Here is a 20,955-nt window from a genome sequence, read left to right as displayed (position 1 = left end):
ATTCATTTAAAAAATAAATAAAGAGCCACCTGTAGCAAGCAGCTGACATTAATTGAACATCCAGCAGAAAGCAGAGCCTTAAGAAATTTCCAAGCATGTCTATGTTTAATCGTCTCTGTTCCCGATTGTTTTAAGTAATGGTTTGCTGCCTTCTGATGCAAGAGTATCTTTTGTATGCTCATTGCAGTGAGATATAGCATACAACACTGTTCCTTTCACAGGTGTTGGAAAACTGCAGTTCTACTCCTTTGAGTAATGAAACAACTGAATTGACTGGTAGTAGTATCTTTTTTTTTTTTTTTAACCTACATAAGGGTTTTGTTTATGGCTAAACACACACCACAGGGATTTTACTTTAATACTAGAATTAATCAAGTTAGTTCAGTTAAATAGTGTTTCTTACTTGTTATGAACTTTCTTTTTTTCTAGTTTTCTTTCTTAATAACAAAGATAACAAAAGAAAAGAAACTAGTTGTTACGAATCATTTTTGGTTGCTGAAATGTCTCCATTTCAATCTATTTAGTGAGTAGGACAATAAAACTGAAGATTTCTATATAACTCTATTTAACTCTATTAGTACTAAGAATAATATCATTTTTAGTGACCTTCAGACATATTTAATCCTGCAGCACTGAAGTTATTAGAGCTGTGGCTATTTAATATGAGTGAAAGAGATTCCAAGGCAGTAATTTTATGATAGGTATTTTCATTGAGAATTCTAGGACAACCCTGTTATATAGGCCTGGTTGTGTTCATAGGTTAGGTATGTGGTAAGCTTTTTTTTCTTTTATTTCAAGGGGATGAGAGGATAGTGGTAACAATTTCTTCATATTCAGTTTTGACAGAAATGTTTGGTAAACTAACTGGAGGGGGAAGAGCAAATCTGTTAGCTGTCATTTTCTTGTATTGACTCTTTCTTTATTTTTTTTTCTCTTAAAAGATAGCTATTTAGTCCATTAGTGGATTTCTTTGCCCTTCCCGGCTGGCTTCCTGTAGGTTCCACTGTGGAGTAGCAGGTGTACAATTCCAAAGTGTCTTTACAAGTGGCTCAGCAGGGCTTCCTGTGCCGTACATTCACTGGAGACAGCTCATCTGTTTAATCCTTATGTTTTAGTCAACCTTTCTTATTATGCGGACAGGGCTCCCATGCTCAGCTGGATTTTGACTCTCAGAATGAATTGATGGAGCTCTTTGATCTTTGCTGTGTATTGCATCTGTTTCATCTTTCATCTTAATGCATGATCTTCCTAACTCCTCGCTAGCGTTTTATTTATTTATTTATTTATTTATTTCACTTGAATCCATTAATTTTACTTTGTTCTTTTTGCCATGCCTTTTTATGTGCTATGAACTCAATTGCCAAACTTTAACACAATGATAATTAAGTTGGTATGGGTGTTTAAAAACACAGGCCAGCCGTGCTTATTTGGGGTTGGCACTTAGCATCTTAGAGACTTGATCAGAATTCTTAAATGAGATTCATGCATTTATTTACAAACTTGCACTTGGTATATGTGGTAAATTGGGGAAGTACCAAAGAATCAGAGGATGTAGCAGGACACTCTTTGGAGTAGCCTGCTAGTGGGCATGGAAACCTGAACTGCAGCAACACTGGGCAGTGTTCTGCAGAATGCAGTGGTTTCTTGAGGTGTAGCATCTTGATAGAGCACATATTTAAGTTCATCCCTGCTAGAGGGAATGCCTAAATTTTTGTTCAAAATTAAATGGCTCCTTAGGTAACTGTTAAGCAGGGATATGTATCCTCAGCTGTGGGATTATTTTGCTCTAAGCAGTTTTGATTAAAATATTCCAAGTTCCATGTTCTAGTTCTGTTAAATGGTAAGTTACTGCTTGGTTATAGGCTTTCTGTTTCTTTGTTTGCTTGTTTTTCCCTAAGTTTTAATATGGCAACTAGCAAAGAATTTTCTTTCAAATGACACCTGTGAAGGGTTTTTTTTTTAGCTGAAACTAGCCCTATCAACAGAGCATTTTGTAGTGGTATATTTGATTCCTGCATTTATACAATAGAGTTTAAATTCCCTTTTCAAAAAGATTTAAATTGGTGTTCAATTTTTGAGTGACAGTAGCAAGTTAATTTTTCTAGTGATCATTAATGCTAGAGTAGCAGCTAGAGTACCAAGAGCATTTTCAGGGGAGCAAGGAGCTCTTGGACTCCAACAGCTAAGATCTTAAGGAGTCATTGCTCATAAGAGATTTGATATATTTCACTGCAGTGCAGCATCTTAAATATATAGCATTGCACGGGGCTGTTTCCTATTTTGCTCCACATACAGGTCATATTTTGACCTAGAAATGCTTTGGGAATAGGCAACACCTGGCTGTTTGTTTGTTTGTCTTTCCCCCTTCCTCTTCCTCAGGAGAGGGCTCAACTTCCATGCCCCTGCGTGGTGAAGCCTAGGGCAGTTGATTGTTGTGTAACGGAGAAACTTCCATGTGCAACTGGAAAGGGATCCTTGAGTGATGCTTCTATGGTCAAGTAGATATGACTTATTTGGTCATATTCTACAGCAATATTAAAATATCTTCCTTCAAACAGCATAAGGGTGTTCCATCCTTCATAAGAGAAAACAAAAGCAGGAACCAGTAATTTTTGAGAAACAGAACAATTGTTCCTTTTGAACTTGCTAGGATTCATTTAAAAAGAACACAGCATGGTGCAGAATGAACTTAAACATCCAGAAGACTTGGGTATCCGTGCTGTTCTGGCAGATTTGAAAGTTTCAGTGACATGTATTCCTTATCACAAGTCTTTGAAACGTCTGTTTTTGAAACTTGCCTCAAAAACTCATAAATGTTAGGCTTGGTTCCACTGTGGCATAGGTAGATACCACTGTTCATAACAATTTCTGTAATGAAAGCATAAAAGGATCTTGATATGATACGATCCCATTACATCTGCTGCAATAAAGGGTAATTTTTTCTGCTATAATAAATATCTCTTTTCCTCCCAATTACATTTCTTTTGCTGTTGTACCATCTTCTTTTAGGTTCTGCTTGATGTAAGCCTTCATAAGAGATTTCTGTCCTCTGACACTGAAAATAAGAGATATGGCCATTGATGTAGAGTCCAGTTTTTAGGGTCTATAAGAAAGAAATGGAGATTTTGAGGAAAAAACTGAGTTTGACCACCTTGTCTTTTTTTTTTTTTTTTTTTTTTTAAATTTGCCTCTGGAGCTATTGCCTTTTAACTGCTATGCAATTAATCAGGTGGAAAGCATTATCTGTCAGGAAATTAACTAATTGTATTGAAAGGAGCTTATTAAGTCAATCTGGAAAATTACTAAAATCCTGAATGTCCATATTCGGCAGTTTCACGATTTGAGACTTACCCTTGGAGAATCCAGACCCAAAGTGTATATATATTAACTCCATTACTTTTTATTTAAAGAATGAATTATCATCAGACTAATTAATTAATTAATTTGTTTATTCATGTGAGTGTTGTGTGTTTTAGGTTATGTTGTTTTGGTTGGAACACTGAAGATACAGCCTTTCTAAGGAGTCCCGTGGCAGTTCAGCCACAATATTAGTGTTTTATATGCTTCAGTTTTGTACAGACAAAATGGATTTTTTTGGGAGGATTGTTCAGATTTAAGTGCTTTTTTTTTTTTAATTTCTGTAAAAATGTAAAACAACACATTAAAAAATAACTACCATGTTATCTAAAAAGATCACGTTGCTGTAACATGGCAGTATGTTTTCACTAATGTATTTTGTATTCATTGACTCCAGAATAAGCATTTGTTTAATTCAGTTGTCATTTCACTATGTTTGTATGTGTGTGTGTTTGTCTGTCTGCCATCACATAACTATAAAGTAATTCGTTCCAGTTTACTGCAGATAGGAACTTTTGCTTAGAAGCCTCCAGGCTTTAGAAAAGACTTTATAACCACAAAATTGGGATTGAATTTCTGCACACTAGTTTCTTGCATAACAGTGCAAACCCTGCCTTCAGGGAAGAGCTATTGCCAGAATCTGGAGCCTTGGGGCTCAGATGTCTCACTTGACCTAGTGAGGGGCTCTTTGAGAAGATGCTTTATATATGAAAAAATCTTTCCATTAAGACAATGCAAGATTTTATTGTCTCATCTTACGGAGTGATACTAAGAAAGCTCTCACTCAGAATTGTGCAGCGTTGGCATTCTGAATGTGAACGAATGACTTGCTTTCTTTTTATTTTGTTGTTGTTCACTAAGTTAGAATTGTTTTTGTAGACTTCCTTTCACTCTCGGTTTCCTATTCACACGAGCTTTTCTGTTTTACACCTATGTTGACAGTTATTTAACTGCATTCCTTGTGCTGATTTTTTGTTGTTCTGTGTCACAGGAGAACTTTACTGAAATTTTGCCTAATGTGCTGCATTAAGCCATCCTGACATTCTGAGTACTAAGTAAACTTCCTCACCACAGATGGCCAGAGGTTTTGGGGAAAAATTGCTCTGTGTTTGCCCTTACACTTTTTCCTGGACACCTGCTACTGAATGTTGTCAAAGGCAGGATGCTGGTATCTGAGCCAGTGTATATATATAAATATTCTTACTGGGCATTTTAAATAGATGTATGTGTGGTTACAAGTATGGGTAACAGAATATTGGTGCAAGAAAAAGGGAGTGTCCAGCAATAAAAAGGATCATAGTTTCAGGCTTTCCTAAGAGCTGGTCGTAGCGGAATAGAACAAAAGTCCTTAGTTCACATGTACTGACAATGTTATAACAGGAGAAAACTGAACCTGTTGATCATAATGATGGAGGTGGAAAAATAGTCTGCTTCCCCTTTTTCTTCCTTGGTCAGTTCCTAAAATGTAAGCCAGGTCATTTTTCTTACAACACATTAATATTTCACTTCTATTCATTCTGTTCTAAGAATTGACACAACATGTGGCCTCTTCGCATCTGCCTCATGGAACTTCCCCCAGGAGAAGCTATATATGACCTTTGCAGACATTGTTCAGCACTGTGAAACTTTATGGTTTCATTCTGTTCAATGAAATATATGTGCAGTTTATGATGGAGGGTGACTCTTGATTTGTATTGCTAAAAATAAAGTAAAATAAATCCGTGACTATTTTTGATACTTATTACATGCCAAAATGAGAAACTATACCATAAGCTCTCTGTCTGTAGCTACATATGTCCTTTCCTGGAATAAGGAGGAATCATTCAATGGGTTAGAGGGCTGGTGCATCATGGAGCATCTGAAGCTCCTGATTTAAGGAAGAGGCCCACTGCAAGGGGACATTGCTTCTCAGACCCTTGCTCTGCCATGTGTTCCCCTAAACCTGTTGATCAGCATTCTGTGCATCGTCCTGTATTGGCTTTGTGTCCTTGTGCTTGATCCTAGTTTGTGTGTTGTAGTAGGCAGATGGGTAGGTTTCTTATTAATTGGGAGCCACTGAACATTAAAAGTTAATTTAAAAGCCTACTTGATTAGAAAGTGTATTCCCTTCATTACACTGTCCATTATTTGAAAGGTATAATTTGCATGTATTATTGCTTAATTTAACTTTATTTTTTTTTGGTATTGAAGTACTGAACAGAAGATATACAGGATTTAGAGTACAAATGGAGGGTTTATTAGGCTGGCATTTTTAAGGTGAATGTAACAGTAAATGGATTTATGTCCATCTGGGATTGTGCAGTGCAATTATGACTATTGATCAAAATATTTTAGAATATTCTTTTTAGAATATTCTTTTTTTTTTTTTGATCGTGTATCCTAATCTTCTATGTTTTTGTTTATTTTCATTTTTTATTTATTATTATCTGTGGAAATCATCTGTGTTCTGTGAGTGCAGCAAATACTGTGAAAACCCAGGGATAATCTTGTATTTACCAAAATAAACGTCTCCTTTGAACCTGGACCAACATTATTGTGGGCATAGCTTTGATTTTTTTATTATAATTTTTTTTTTAAATTTGGAAATGTTTAAGGTTAACTGAGACCTATCCTTTGCTGTAGCTCCCTCTCTGCTAAGGAAATTTTTCTTTTACTTGAAGCTAAGTTTACTTTTCCTTTACTTCTTACCTTCTTTTTCTCCTCCTGTATCAACTATGTTGTCCAGTTACCTCCACTATGGTCTTTCTGTACTTTCTTCATTGTGTTTTCCCTTTTAGATGTTTTGTTTTCTCTGAACCTCTTGTTGTTGGATGATTTGGTAATTTTCATCTGTTTCAATGGAGAGAAGGGGGGAAAAAAAAAGCCTGATCTCTTGAAAGAATTACACATGTAATTCATGTAATTGGGTGCATCTCTCATAACTTTTGACAACTAAGTTGCTTTTGTCTTAGCCAGTTCATAGGTGAATAGAATAATTCAGGTTGGAAGAGACCTTAGGAAGTCAGCTAGTCCAAGCTCCTGCTCAAAGTAGGGTTAATACTGAATTCAGACCAGTTTTGTAGCCTCCATTGTAGCTAACAGAGTGAGTGGTACATCCAGTGGGTGAGGCATTCCACTGAAGTGTAGGTATGGAGATTGGTATTGTCTCATGCTCAACAGATCCCTGTCAGGCTCTCCCTCATCCTAGTGGTAACAGAGAAGAGCACAGATGTCCAGCCTAGTTGCCTTGTTTCTAATAGACTGAGGGTAGGTGAGACTAATAGACTAATTCTGTATTTTTTCACAGTGAACTTTGCAGTAAGGAAGGGGGGGAAAAAAACGTATGAGAAAAGCCTGACATATTTATTGAAAATGGACAAACGTAAGTGCTGCTAGGGCACCAGACTTCATCATGCTTTCATGATGCTCTTAAGTAACTTTCAGTTCGGACCTGTCAGAGACCATCCTATTCGTTTCCCAGTTCCGCCAGCTCAGATCTGCTCTGGCAGCTTAGAAACCTGGTCAGGTCTGTGCGGGTGGCTGACTGGAGATACTACTGTGTCTGAGGCTTATGTGTCAGATGATTTGGTTCACCTTTTGGAAAAATGAATGAGTTACTGCAGCCTTCCATTCTTGTGTCTTTTGCAAGTCACTCCTCCTTTTGCTACATCCAATTATTTCCTCTTGCCTAATGCTCTATGTCAGGATCAAGACAACTATTTCATATTTAAAAGCTGTCTATAAAAGCAAGATATTGAGTACAGCAATAGAAATGAGAAGGAATAATGTACAAAGGGCTTCCTTAACTTCTGAGTAAAATCCTCTCAGTTGTAAATATTTTAACAAAGTGAATGAGTCATTTTAGTTGGGCTAGGGCTGAGCTTTTTAACACGTCTACCATTGCATTGGTAACACTATGGTGCGGATATACTTAGCCAGACCCCAACTTGTTAACAATTCAGGTATAGGTAGTGGCACAGAACTAGTGCAGTCTTCAGTATTTGCCAGAGATATTGGTGAATCAGTCACCCAAAATGACCGGAGCGATGACATTACATTTGAAGATGTAATTTATTTTCCTGTCCTCATCATTTTCAACACATAGGAGAAAGCAATTAGTTGTGTTTTGACCGATGAAGAATACCTTAACGATTCCCATATCTGGCTTCATAAGCTTTCTAAATGAGACAGCAGTTATAAAAGAAAAATCTGACTTCTGAAAGGTAAAGCAGGTTCTGGCAACACTGTAATTTCAAGGAGTGTAGTCAGGGAATAATTGATACTCCCACAAGCTGCTGTTTTCTAACTGTTGCTATTTTCTGTTTGGTTTCCAAGAAAGTGTGAAAAATTTATCTGAATAGCATGTGAAAACTTTCAAGAAAAAAAAAAGTATTGTTTTCATATGATTTGTTAAGAACAGTGATATTTTTATGCTGCAAAATCCAGAGTGTAGTCTTGTTTGACATGAAGACAGTACATATGAATATGCACGGTATTACTAGGTACCACCGTTAATATAAAACTAGCCTTAAATTAAGGTGAAGTAAAAATAAGATCACGTTGTATGAAAATATATAGTTTTGGGAAAATGATCTTTGGTCCAAGTACCACGGCAGCCAGTGTACCATGAATCCAGAATTTGGCATAAAAATGTTTGTAAGTCCTTATAAATTAGTATTAGTTGACTAATGCACTTAGCTCTAATTAGTTAAATGGAATTGTTAGCAGGCATTTCAAAATGTACCAAATTGGTGGTTTTGTTTTGTACTGGAATTTGTTATTGTGATGGCATTTATGCTACTGCAACCTTTGTTTCTGCTTTATATGAATTACCTTCCAGTACTTTGCAGTGCATTTGGTTTATGGAAAAAAATATTCTTACAGCAGGAACGCAAGATTGTCCAATGCTGCAGTAAAGGAAAAAGCCAAGCATTGTTTTCTAGAGCACTGCTAAAACGTTGCTATCAGTTCATATTTTGTTAGGATGCTTTTATATTTGGGGCTTATAGTGTGTTTGCATTTTAAACCTTCTCAAAGTGTAGGCTTTGCTAGTTGGGATTTATAGACTATCAGGCTAGTTGAGAGGAAGATGTATACAGAGAAGCCTTTAGTGGTAGCTAACTGCTTCTGTGGGCCCAATTAAGACTATCCAACTGTGAAACACAGTCCCCTGAGTACTGGTGTAGTCAGCTTGACTTTTTTAATATATTTTTTTTAATTTTTATTTTTATTTTTTGGAGTTGGAGGGGAAGGAGGCCTGGAATAAGGGAATATCCAGTACAGCTGTGAAGAAAAAAAATAAGAGTAGGAATAAAAATAAAATCTCAAAGAAACAAAAAAGTAACCAACCCTCAAACTTTAAGTATGTGGTATTAATAAAGATTGGGGTCAGCTTTACATATGCACCACATTCTGGACTGGAAGCTGCAATAGCTGCCCCTGAGATCTGGATGTGTTGTTGGTCCAAAATCAATCTTGTCGCTCCTCAGAAGGCAATGAGAGATAATAAGTACTATTCACCTGATTGCCTTCCTGCTCTGAGACAGCTGGTGACGCTTGTCTTCCTGATAACCAGGAGTTTCAGATCTAAGGCAGGGATAAAGAAAAGCTGGGAGCTTGCTGAATCTAAATTTGACAGTCGATGGCTGTGTAGAGGGTCAGGAGGGATAGAATCTGTGACACGTATAAGAAAGGAACAAAATTTATCTGCTCTGGTTGCAATGATTAGATGTCTCTTTGTCTGGCTTTCTTACAGTGGATGATTGATTGTACCCGCCAGCTGGCTAATATCATAATTAACAAAGTTGCTACCATGTCTGAGAAGTTTAATCGAAAAAATTGCCGGCAGTATGATGCCATTGTCACAGAGATCACAAGCACTGCAGTGTTGACTTTTGTACTGGTGGAGCCGCAGGACTATGTAGATGTGCAGAGAAGTCGTTCGCTGGGATAACTAAAGGTATGTTCCTTTCCCCATACATTTCTCCTGTGTCTAGTCTTTTGAAAAATGAAGTAAATGGTCCTTTGATGATATCTTTCATTTCAGGGTGGCACATGAAGCTATTCAGTTGTATTTTAAAGCAGTGGCAATGGCAATTTAGAATGTTTTATCAATGAATCAAAAGGTACATAATCAGAACTGTAGTTAAATACTACTCACCATTTCTAGGTGTTTTTCACTGCATTGCCAGATGCTTATTGCAAAAAATATGGATGTCATTGTTTTCATAGTTAATTTCCTTCATTATAGGAGTTACGAATGCTGTTGACAGTCTATATTCTAGGAACTCTTAGTTCAGTTCAGGTTTATATTTCATAATATTTCATTTCATTCATTTCTTCAAGTTAGAATGCATTTTAAAAGGCAGAAGAAAACCAGAAAAACGATGTATTCTTGCATTTGTAATTCAGTGTTAAAATATCCTGTTAAAACATGTGCATTTGTATATACATATTTGTGTGTGTGTTTGAAACGAGAACAGCATCAGTTCCGTCAGCTGGAGAGCCACTTCACAGCACTTTTATAAAATATTGCCTGAGAATGTCACTTATTCCTTTTGCACGTTCATGTAGTTTTCCAAGTTAAAAATGACTCCAATGAGCTCTTCTCTGCGGTTGTATTTTTACGTGTATGTGTGTGTGTGCTCTGCGTGGTAGTTCAGTTATGCTCTGGAGTATGTGTTGAAAATGCCAGCCTGACATATTGCTAATGAGTGTGCATATTGACAGTGACGGGGGCGTGTGTCTGTCTGTGTGCCATATATTAAAACAAAAAGAGGAGAGAGACGGAGACAGAGAGAGACAGAGAGACAGAGAAGGAAATATTGGGATGGGAAAGAACAGTTTATTTACATTACGGTATGTCAAAATGTTATTATGGCTAAAAAATCCATTTTAAATAGAAATGAGATAGCATATGACGGTTCGTTCTCTTTCTCACAGGAATTAATATGGCCATGATGAGAAAATAAGCAAGAACCATTTGTTTTGGTATTATTAGGCTGTTGTTTGGTTGTTTCTTTTTTTGTTTTGTTTGTTTTCCCCTACTAATGATGACTTTTTGGTGCTAGATTCTAAAATTTGGGAGATGAATTCTTTGTATTATGATTCAGTTCTGTAATGAGCTCTCCCTGAGTTTTCTGTTGCTCTTCTTTGTGTCTTTACAGGTAAAATAGTTTTGAGAATTCAGATGAAATTGTTACGGTAGATGCTTGAAGGAATGCTTTGCTGTATAGTTAACGTAGCTGATGGTTATTTAAAAACAACTTATTTGGGGGATGTACTGTTTTCTATTTTACAGTTTTCTGTTTAGAGTTAAATAATTATATAGCTTTGAGCTGTTGTTAATGCCACAGTAATTTCAAACTAATCCTGGCTTGTATTTTTGAGAGAGATTTTTCAGTTCTCATTTAGCTTAATTTCAGATAAATTGTTTTGAGAGAAAAATACAGTTTTTGCAGGCCGTGAAAATATTTCTACCATTGCGATTATTCCTATTGTCAGTAAGAGAATCCAGGTTCTATCTTAGCCTTGTAAATCTACTGCTTTTCAAGAGCTACTAAGCAAAATTAAAAATCGATATTTTATTTTGAATGGAAAATGCTGTGAACAGTGGCAAAATAGATTAGTATTGTAATTGCAGACAATAGGGAAGATTAAGTTACTAAAACAGTACATTGTTGTTCTAAACTAAACCCTGTAATATTTTGTGTAATTGAGACTTTGTGCATTGTTGGAACTCAGTTGGAGTATCAAACGGTTGTGAGGATTAGAGCAGACAACTAAAGCAATGTCACAGTAGATGTGGCTGGTTTTTAACAGGATTATCTTCTAAGATGTGTAGAAATGAGTTCTTATAATAGTTTCAGAGGAATTAATAATTTTAGTAAAATGTTAATGGCAAATGTGCTAATGTAAAGAGTTAGAAGATTAGCGGTGCATTCTTTTGCATGGAAATAAGAATATAATAAATGTCCTGCAGGTGACTGAAGCTGCTGCAATTTTATTGGAGATTAAAGTTTGATTGACCTTTGCTGAGGTGATTAACCCTTTTGAAATTAAAAGCTGGTGCTAAATTATTCTGTCCAATTTAAATGCAAACACAGAACAGTATGCTGTGTCATTCAAGTGTAAGGGGGAAAAAAAATGTTTTAATTTTCCTTTTGCACTCAGTGAGCTGTGCTTGCAGACGGCGTGACTGGGCTCTGCTGGAGCTATCCAGTGGCATCCTGCCTCCACTCTGCTCATCACCGCTACAGCAGCCATACTGCGGGAACGCCAAACCTGGGAGCAGCTGCCTGAAACAAGTCCTCGCATGCAGGGATGTCAGCAGAAGCACATGGAAGCACATCAGCAAGGTAAGTGGTAGAAAGCAATACCAGGATGCTTTATCTTCTGGTTTTGACCTTGAGCTGGCTGGAGCACACACGAGCGGACAGCATAACACAGGTGAGGGGTCCTGCTGAGCCTCACAAGGCAGCTCGCAGGAGCTGGGTGCTTACCTGTGACAGCCATGCTGGAATTAGATGCAGAGATGCATATGTTGCATTTCTTATTTTTATTTTTTTCCCTGGCCCTTAAAAGTCAGCTTTAGAAGCTTGTGGAAGCATACTTTTTGACTGACGGCAATTACTAGATAGCAGCTGAAGTGCAGGTGTAGGAATGGTTGCACCACTTGAACACGTTGGTCCTGGTCCTTCAGACCACATGTGCACACGTACTTTCTTAGGTCAGAGCCAGTGCGGGTAGGATTAGGCCGTGATCTTAGTAGATGACTAAAGCCTCTGGGGGTTACTTCTAGGAGTCAAGTCATGCAGATGATCACAACAGTCACTGTGGCTATGCTGCTAAGCAGTCCTTGAAAACGTCTTTGAGTTAATTTCTAATAGATTGTGTAACTTTGTTTCACAGTACATTTGGTAACTGAAAGTGCACACTTTATTAAATAACAATAAATTTTAAAGACCTGAGTGATACATTCACTGTATTTTTTCTAATGGGTCTTTCATAAAAGTTGAGTTTTCAAAATTCCACCCAGAATATCTACCTTTTTTATCTTTTTTTTTTGACAACAACTAAAAAAAGAATATTAGGACCGTGTTTTTTTTTGTAATGAATTACATTTACTTTTCCTAGAGTAAGAGATCAGTGTGTTGTTATAAAACAGCATACTGTCTAAAAGCAGTTCTCAAGGATTGTGGTGACTCTGAGTGCTTAAATTTACACTAACTAGAACCCTTATAATTGGATCTGTTTTAAATTCACATCTTTCTGTTGCTTTTGGTGAGCAATGATGCATCTGGTTAAAAGCCTTGCACCAAGATAGCAGTAAATTTGAAGCAGATTAATTACCTGAGGTTGAGTTGCATAAAGAAGCCCTTGAAGCATCGCTGCCTCCTTCCTTTGCCTGCCAGTCCAGGGAGGGAGGCAAGTGGATCAGATCTGCACCCAGGGGGTTTTGTGGTCCTTGGCATAAAGTGTACTGGATCAAACTACAACCCACCCCCCTCCCTGCCCCAAGTCCACTTCTCTCTGATCATCTGAGAAAAGATAAAATGGCTCTTTGAAGCCTTTTTCTTGAATGCTGAGAGTAATAATGGTGGGATTTGCAGAAGGGCTGCTGCAACTGTTTGGCCTTGACTGGACTTTCTGCCAAGTAAAATTTCCTACTCTTTCAAACAGCTGCAAAGTATTAAAATGATAACGAATGTGCTATTTGCATTCCATATTCAGTCTTCCTCCTCAGTTTTCATCAAGGAAGACTTCATATTGCATATGTCAAGGTAGGGAAGTCCATGGAATTGTAGTTCAGAAATAAGGACCCTGAGGTAGTGGCTCACTTCTATCTAGTCTTTTCATTTACACTTTAAACAGTCTTCAGAGAGATGGACTGCTGCTTCTGGGACCCAGTGAAGAAAGTGAGGAATAGATAAAAGTTAAACTTGCGGTGGATTGACCTAAATGGAACATCTGGTAGAAGTATAGAGGGGATCCTCCAGGGTACTGAATTATACCTTCAGGCTTGGATTAGTAGGATGTTTAACAAAGAGATCTATTTGCCAAAAGGATCTCTGCCTGATTTTTAATTATGGAACTTTAGCACTTCAACATTTGTAATTCATTGAGCTTTTCTTGTTCTCTAGTAAGGTGTAGAGTACTAACTGTTCGCTTTGGGCTCTTCTGCTTTCTTTGAACTACAATTTTTACACGGTCGTGATTAACGCTATGAATTCTATGGATATGAAACATTTCAATAGTTTTTATTACCAATAACAAGATGTATTCTCTATATACAAAATGAACATGGACTTTAAAAATATATATATATATATATATTGTTTTGCTTATAATCCTGGAATACTTTTGAGTGCTTAGAGTATACTTTTTCTAAAAATTGAGGAAATCAATATTTCACGGGATCTTTCTAATCATATATATCCATCATATTTCATTAACAATATGTAGCAACCAACTTTTTTTTTTTTAATTTGAGTAGTTATATATCTCCATTCCTTTCCATATTTTATAGTTGAGCCCACAGGAGAGGATAAAGAGTGGGGCTGCGTGTCCGAGAAATTCCTATTGTACCAGCCAAATTTCATATGATGTTGTGTTTTTTGAGATACTCCTTATGCACTGTTATTAGCTAATACTGCCACGTTTATGAAATCTCAACATAAAAGAAAAATCTCAAGGAACAATGATATTCTAACACCACAATGTTTTCAAATGGTGGCACGTCAGGACAATTCATGATAAAGTAATAATGTAGACTATATATGTGATCAGTGAAGAGACGTTTATGTTAACTGATATTGTTAGGCAGAAGAAACAGGACAACATAATAGGATATTTCTGGAAAATTTATTAGAATATTTACTAAATCTGATTACTTTATGTTAAAAAAATATATTAATGGGGTGGGGGGGTGGGGCTAGTGTGTTGTCACAGTACTCGCTTCCTACAGAGTATAATATCTAAATAAACACTGTTAGTGTAACACCTTCTGTTTTGCACTTTCAAAAGCCCATTTATCAAGCAGAGGAAGTTCTTTCAGAAACTGGTCACATTTGCTGTGATATTCGCTTGGTGATATTCGCTATATGTCAATGTAAATAAGCTGTATGAGAGATCGAACAGCTGTTTAGGCTGTGCTATGACACATAAGGGTACATGAATCTGTCTTGCAATAGAGAAATGGAAAAAAAGGTGAAGTTATAACATCATTTCCCATTGCTCCAGACAGAATGACATAGGGAATTTCATATAGTTTCAGGATGACCTGATGTTTTTTTTAGAAATCATATTTTTCAGCATTCTAGCATGTAACTACATCAGTCATTTTCTATTTGAATAGGAAATACTTCAAAATCATATTTCTTCCACAAGTTTTATTTTTCTTCTGAACTCTGTTAATAGTCTCTCAATATCCTGCTTTGCCAATAGCTAACTTAAATGGGAGTTTTAACTACAGTATATGATAAGCATTTTTCATAACAGAACAAATTACACTTTTCTACATAGAGGAAACTTTCTAAATTGTGATATATGCACTGTAGTGTGACTGCAAAATATGCCGTGCAATTTCAGTAGCTATATGGTGTTAAACTTGAATGTTGTAAAGAATTAGCACTGAAGTTTTTATCAAAAACCACATAATCCATGTTGTGTGTTTACACATGATGAAAATGTATTATATACCTTACCCCCAAAGTCACCATGAAACCAGGACAGAGATGCAAGCTGACTAGTCTGACTAAATTTATCATACTACTTTGGAAGGAAAATTATTTTGTCTTATTTGTAATGGGAAGAATAAATCAGCTGGAAGTATGCAAAAATGGTAAATTCATGTTAAATTCATGCTTCTGTTTAATTACCTAGGCAATATTTTCGTCAGTCATACAGTTTATGGAAGATTAATTATAAGCTGATTATGGAATATTTGTCCATCGGACTTGTGTAGCTTTTTTGAAGTGTGCATAACAGAGAACTGATTTTGAATAACTTGAATAGCTCCATATGAAAACTTTTGGAGCACAATGTTACAATGAACGTTCCTTCTTTGAATTTCTATACAAATGAAAAATCTGTTTATAAATGTACAGATTCTTATATAGCTTTGACGTTTTTGGAGGTTTTAGAGGTTTTTAATTATTTTATTTTGTGGTGAGAGGAAAGGAAAAGAAGGAAATGTAAGAGATGAAATTGTAGTTATTGTGATAAAACTTTGTAGGTCAAAGCAGAATGTTTTTGAAGTATTTACTATTTTACAATCTTAAAATTTGTGGCAAGAGAAATTTCTAGAAACTTTTCTTTAAAATAAACTATTTCTTCTTTGAATAAATTGAAAATTGAAAATGAAGTAAGGGCATTTTCATTAAAAATTGCTTGACTGGATATGAGAACAAGCTGGACCATTATGTTCAACAGTTCAAAAATTGCTTGAGGAACCATTAACTTTTAAAGTCCTCTCTTAACAATCACTAAACCTTTGGTCGGAATTGAATTCACTTTTCCATGTAGAAATGTTGAGGCAAACATTTATATGAAAAAATATAGTCAAATTTCTGAAAATACAGACCAATTAGTGAGATTTAATTTAGATATTTGTCACTGAGTATACATCATCTATATGTTAGAGCTGATTTACCATTATTTCCTTGTCCTATTTGCAAAAGGAGACTCCTACTTATTGAAATATTACTGAAGAATCTAGCTTTCCCCACAAATTACACACTTTTTGCATAAATGTGCCTAATTACCTGAATTCAGTTTTGATTAGCAGTGTTAATTGATGCAGCTGTGGATGGGCTCTGTTTACCTAAATTACCATGTGCAAACAGCAATACGTCTGAAAGTGAATATGCTAAACTGAAAATACTAATTAGCTAAGACAGATTGTTATTCAAGTCACATCTCAGAGCTTTTTAATGAAAGCCTGAATGTGTCAAGGCTTTATGATATTCAGACAGAAATGTCTATATTAAATATGATTTCTAAATTTAATTCATGGGAACAGATGGGATGTCGGCCGGGGTTCTTCTCCATCGCTTCCAGTATTAATGTGAATATTTTACTCCACTGGAGACATTTTTGAGTGTGTGCGTGTATGTTTGTGAGAGAGAAAGAAGTGTGAGAGAGGAGGGAGGAACTCATTGTGTGCACTGACAATGTGCCAGCCAAGAACAGCTAACTAGTCTATTTTTGACTGATATATTTGCAAATTATAGCCACCTATTTTCCCTGAATGATGATAAACAAACTGTTTTGCAAATTTAATAAAGCCAGATAGTAAGTGCAATAAAACCAAATAACAGAAAGGTTAAACAGATCTCAATAACAGAGAGATCTTTGGCAACAATAGAGATTATTTGCTTCTACAACAATAACAAAAATGTGCCTGTTTTTGATATAAGAGGATGATTGGATTGTGTATTTCAAAATATTGCAGAAAAGCTTTAATTACATTAAGCTGTGCTGCAAAATGCAACAGTTTTCTCAATTTTATTTAGAACAGTATGGATTTCATGTATTCAGATAATGCATTTAATCACTCAATAGTATTGTTGGATGCAAAACTAAATACATTGCAGAGTAGTATAAAAGAATATTTAGAGCAGATACATTGACTTAAATGTTCTCAATAAAGATCAGCAGTCATACTGCATATGCTTATTCTTCAGTCCATTTATTCTTACTTTTGCTATAGAGCTTAAATATTCCAAGGTCAGCTCCCATGTGAAAGTCAGTAATTCATCAAAATCTTTTCCAACGATATCTTGTCAAAATGAAAAGCAAGGATTATAAGTACTGTGCTATATTGCTATATGTGCTATATTGGTACTATATGTACCAAAATAATAATTATAATGTTTCAGTTTTCATATTTGGACAGTTCTTGGATAAATGTTCTCCAGACGTCTGTAAAGGTCCTAATTCCGTATAGGTGGCTAAGGTTATATTTATAAAAAATGTTTAATCTTTTGAACTACATTGGTCAAAATCTATTTTCGTGTGTGTGTGTGTTTGCAATGGGAGAACTCTTTTTGAATCTATTATTCCGGAATTATAGAGAATATAGTGAATAGAATTTAGCCTGGTTACTTAGTTTTGGTAGCACAATGCTCCTTTTTTAAAGGTTCAATAGTTCTGTTTTTTAGTCAGTTGACATGTAGAGCTGATCATATTTTCTACAAGTAATTATCTAAGCTCCTAAGCTTTATACCTGAATATTTTAGTCATGTCCTCTTATGCTTCATTTGTGTAGGCTTTTCACATAGAGCATATTCCTAAATAAATCAGCCACAGATACCTGCATTGTTCAGCTGGCAATTAACTCAGGCTAGAGAGGAGAACAGTAGTGATGCACATTAGGTTTTGACCACTTTGATAAAAGAATCACTTCATTCCCATTACAGTTGCAAAATAAAGAGTGATCCAGTATAATGAACTGTCTCTTCAGTCCAGACATCTGACCTAGTAAAGAGCTTTTATCCCAAATAAATCATATTTAACAGGAGTTCTGAGTCAGAAAATGTTATAGTAGACCATGTTATGACGTACTCCACCACACTCAATAGGGCTTGACTTCCTTATGCAAGGTGTAGCTGAAAGAGTAAATGAGAAACAGAAGCGTCATCTTCTGGAGAACAGAAGAGGGAAAGAGGCAGGCACAAAAATCCAAACTAGTTTTAAGATGGAGCTTGAAAATATCATGAAAAACTGCATTCAGTGTTTGCTTTCACTAGTGAAGTAAATGGTCCAGAATGGAATAAATGATTCAGAGATTAGCTCTTTTGGGCTGGTGATAGTCTTCAGGTAGACTGGTAGATGAAAGGAAGAACAACTTAATTAGTTGTTTAAAAGTAGCTAAAACACATCTTTATTTTTTTTAACTCCCCAAATAAAATAATGGAGCAACTTCCACATAAAGGTCTTGAGAAAGCCAGCACTTAATGCACAAAATATTTCCATACTTTGACCTATATTCAGCCATAATTTATGAACAAAACTGTTGAGAAAGAAGTTGCTCTGATTGTAGTATTTGGCAGCGTGAGAAGCAAAGTCTCTGACCCTCGTCAAGCAGTACTGATTGACAACTAAAACATCTGTGTGTTTTCAACACGCTTTTCATCACAAGTCTGAAATATGGCGCTATGAGCTACCATGATGCAAATGAACAAAACCTGTACAATACCATAATAAAAACATCTTCAAGTATACATATTTGGTTCTGATGAAATATACCTAACAAACTGCACAAATGAACTAAAGGAGGAAGAGAATAAAACAAGATTCTAGCTCCTCCTCACTCAGCACCACCTTCACAAGGTTTACATTGCCACATCATGTAGTGATATTAGAGTGGTGGTTAGGGAGAAGCACTTGGAAGAATAGAAATGATTTCTAGCTCCACTCCTTAGTTCATAGAATCATAGAACGGTTTGGGTTGGAAGGGACCTTAAAGATCAACTAGTTCCAACCCCTCTGCCATTGGCAGGGATGCTGCCCACTAGATCAGGTTGCCCAGGGCCTTGTCCAACCTGGTCTTTGAACATCTGTCTTGCTCCCTACTCAACAGTTTATATTGAATTCCGTTTTACTCTTCTACAGCAGTAGACTAATCTGCGACTAATGTAGAAAGTGTCTCTTCCTGTCCTCCTTAAATGTTTACGATCTTCTCTTTCACCCCATGCAGTCTGTGTTATTGTGAATCTTGTGATACAGAGATGACCCATAAGGAAAGTTGATGCACTGTATGGTGTTGGATGCTGCCCTGTGAACATGCTGGGACACCATACGTATTCACCCCCCTCTGTTGTGATATTTCCACTGTATTCAAAGTTTCTGCTGTTACCAACTCAGTGACGTGTTTCTCATCTTCAAAGCAATTCATGTGTCAGCATTGGCTCTGTTGGCTACCTCTGACTTGCCACTGTGATTCTCAAAACAAGTAGGATGTTATTTCTGTATTGGGAAATCTCTTCATAGACTGCAAGTCAAAAATATCTTATTTTTGCTTTTATAAATAGTATTTGACATTTTCATAGCTTTCTCAATTTAACATGTATTTTCTGAATACAGTCTGCTTTTATTCTGAAATAGTTTGTAAGTTTAGAGGAACAGCTCTCGGTTCACTTACAGGAAAGCAAAGTTCAGTTACTTGCTTGAACTGTATTTTAAGTCAGTCTTAGTTTAGGTCAATTGCACAATTTCTTGTTCCTAAACGAAGTGAATATGTTTATTCCCCAAGAAATCTACACAACTTAAATCGATTAAGTGTTTCCTATTTTCAAAGTTAATTGCATAACATTGTAAAATTAACACTCTAAAAAATAGGAAGATCATTTAGAAAATGTTCTTTCTCTTCATGTTCCATCCCCAAGTGTCCATTGCTGTGTAGGGTCTTTGTTTTTTTAAAAAAAAAAATCTTCCTTCAGGACTCTGTCATAGCGGAAGTCCTCCAGTCACTTCCAGGCCCCTTGCATCCTCCTTGTCCAGGCTCCTTTTCACTTATTTGCCCTGTTGCTATTTTTACTTTCACACTGATTTCTATTTCTTTACCATCACTATATCTTACCTCATCCTGAACCTCATTCATCTCCGTCTCTTTCTCCTTATTCTTGGTACATACTCTGGGTAATTTTGATTTCTCCCATTATCATATTTCCCTTCTACTTTAAGGTCTTTTTACTGGCTATGAGCTTTTGGCTGCTCTTGCTTTATTACTGTTGCTGTTCATTTCTAATACTATGCAAATGATGCTATGCACCTGAAAAAAAAATCTTTAACCTTTGTGTTAAACTAGTAGGCTACTGCAGACATCTAGAAGTACTATGTTCAATGATGAATAATGTTTTCTAAGAGTCTTGTGTCAGCATGGATTTCAAAAAGACTTGCAAGCTACCACTTAATGAACTATTTCTGTGTAATGTTTTCAGTCAGTCGCTTTGTATGTGAAGTTTTCCAAATGTTTTTCTCTGCTAGACAGTCATTTCTATTCTGCTCAGATTTAGCTTCAATCTAGTGTTTTTCATGCATTAATTTAGTACTTGTCTAAATTTTTTTGCAACAGTATGTCTGACAAAAAAAGGAAAGTACAATAACTGCATGTTATATGCAAAATTCCATCAAATCAAGACTGATTATCAAAAATTTATTCTATTTGTTGTCACTGATCTTAGTTATATCCACTGAGAAAATACATTTCCTAAAATTTTCTCTTTTCTTTAATCCAGGCTACATCATTCCTGTTATGCTTCTCTACATGAAGTACAATAAAATGCACCTTTGATCTAAAATTATTTACAACTATATAAAACAGAAATAAAATAGTCAGTACCATATTTCCCATCAGATTACAGCTATTCAGCTTTTCATGTGGTTCAGTATGTTGAGTATTGTTATGCTATAGTATTAATGAACTATTTTGTGTGTCGATTATCAGCTGTGAGAAGTAGAATAAGCAGTATACATATTTACATTTAGTTTGGATTCTTTCCAATGTGTGTATATATGTGCTAACTGAAGCAATCTGTGTGGCATTTTTATGTTGATAAACTTAGGGCATTCCATTTGTGTGAGTATCTACTAAAAGATACATAATTTTGGACAGTG

The 20,955-nt window shown here is 35.9% G+C and overlaps 1 protein-coding gene across 8 annotated transcripts in view; it reads left to right on the top strand.

Annotated features, from left to right (window-relative positions):
* Positions 1-20,955, top strand: part of LOC308196777 (dynein axonemal heavy chain 12-like) — a 159,567-nt gene that overhangs the window by 60,031 nt on the left and 78,581 nt on the right. For 4 of the 8 annotated variants that reach the window (XR_013952392.1, XR_013952393.1, XR_013952394.1 and 1 more), the window contains 2 exons: positions 9,092-9,295; positions 11,509-11,693. The gene's annotated coding sequence lies outside the window, so the exon portion shown is untranslated. The other 4 variants (XR_013952396.1, XR_013952395.1, XR_013952397.1 and 1 more) reach the window with 4 other exon arrangements.

This window comes from Anser brachyrhynchus, assembly GCF_964034855.1.
Source record: "Anser brachyrhynchus genome assembly, chromosome: 1".
Lineage (NCBI taxonomy): Eukaryota > Metazoa > Chordata > Aves > Anseriformes > Anatidae > Anser > Anser brachyrhynchus.
The sequence above is the reverse complement of the archived record's forward strand: the minus strand, read 5'-3'. Positions and strand labels throughout refer to the sequence as shown.